The following is a 1,767-nucleotide window of genomic DNA, read 5'->3' as shown; positions in this document are numbered from 1 at the left end:
GGGGGGAGCAAACAGAGAGCATGTGAGAAAGAAAGAGGATGACACAGACAGACAGACAGAAAGACAGAAAGACAGACAGACAGAGATATATAAAGACAGAGATATATAGAGACAGAGACAGAAACAGAGACAGACAAACCGACAGACGTACAGACTGACACATGAAAGAGAGGGAGAGAAAGAGACGGGAAGGTAAAGAGACAGAAAAAAAGAGAAACTGACAGAGAGAGAGATGGAGAACAAGAGACCAGTGGAAAAATAAAAACCAACCAAAAACAACAGAGACTACGGGAGCCAAGACAAGAAAGGGGGAGGGAAGGGGGGGGGGAGAGAAAGAGAAGGAGAGCGATAATTTATCATAAAGATAGATAGATAGTAAGAGAGAGAGACAGAGAGAGAAAGTTACAGGTAGGTGGGGGTGTACAACATCAACAGTTACAGGTGGGTGGGGGTGTACAACATCAACAGTTACAGGTAGGGGGGGGGGGGGGGAGAACAACATGTTGAGAAGCGGGAATGGAGTAGGGTGGAACTCGGGAGTCGTGGCAGGTCTTTTCAATCAAGTGGCTGCGTGCAGATGGCTAGATAGTGAATGTAAACGGGTGCGATGAAAGAACTGGCAGCCTGTCGCCGCAGGTTTGCCGCTCTTTCCATAATATCACTTCCCGAAACGCAGGAAAACAGATCTAATGAGCTAGCTGGTATAGTTTTAGGCATTGGATTCCCCATACCACCGCTCTTCTCTCACTTAATTCCCCCAAGTTCTGTCACTTTGTTTAGGGGGATTTTTCTCTTCTTTTTGGAGTTCAAGGTTGCTTCAACTCATTGGTTCCAGTCGTTTTGGTGTTTTCCCCCTATTTTTTGGACAGTACCATAGATTAGCTTTTCTCGTCCTTCACTTATTCTTTTTAAAAACCACTCCTGTTCTACTTCTTTTTTCATCCTTCTCCTCCAGTTCCTTCTCCTCCTTTTCCCCATCCTCACCATTGTCATCAGCAACATTTCTTTCATCCGTTCCCCCTAAAATGTGAGAGGCGTTCTTTCATTTTGACTCCCAAGAAGAGCACAGGAGACATTGGGAGCGATCTGGGAAGACAACTACGTCAAAACTACGTCAGACGAAAGAATGGACACACACTTAACGCTAGTCAAATGAAATCTGGAACGCATTATATCTGCGCGGGTGGCAGTAAGTGCTCGCCCGTATGTTAGCAGGAAAAACGCAGTTTGGGTAAGGGGAACCACATCGTGGATGGTTGACGGGTGCTCTTGTGGGGAGAGACAGACAGACAGACAGACAGACAGACAGACAGACAGACAGACAGACAGAGACAGAGACAGACAGACAGACAGAAAGACAGACACACAGACAGACAAACAGAGAGAGCGAGAGAGAGAGAGGGGGGAGAGAGACCGAGGGAGAGGGGGAGAGAGACCGAGAGAGAGGGCGAGAGAGAGACAGAGAGAGGAATAACATGAGAGATAGATCATTAAGGTTTTACGCCCACACACAATCTACTGACGTCATTTAAAGGATGGACTGCTTCACTGATGCCTATTAAGGCCAACCCTGGCTGAGCTCAATAGAGCATTCCAGCGAAACAGACAGAGGTAAAATGGAACAGTTTCTACACTTGGTAATCGAACTCATGCATTCTGAGCACCACGACACAAAAGAGCCTGGCCATTACACTACAAATGCTCATAGGGAGAGAGAGTGTGAGAGAGAAAGAGAGAGAGAGAAAGAGAGAGAGAGAGAGAGAGAAA

The sequence above is a fragment of the Aplysia californica genome, unplaced genomic scaffold (genome assembly GCF_000002075.1).
Source record: "Aplysia californica isolate F4 #8 unplaced genomic scaffold, AplCal3.0 scaffold00020, whole genome shotgun sequence".
NCBI classification, from domain to species: domain Eukaryota; kingdom Metazoa; phylum Mollusca; class Gastropoda; order Aplysiida; family Aplysiidae; genus Aplysia; species Aplysia californica.
The sequence above is the reverse complement of the archived record's forward strand: the minus strand, read 5'-3'. Positions refer to the sequence as shown.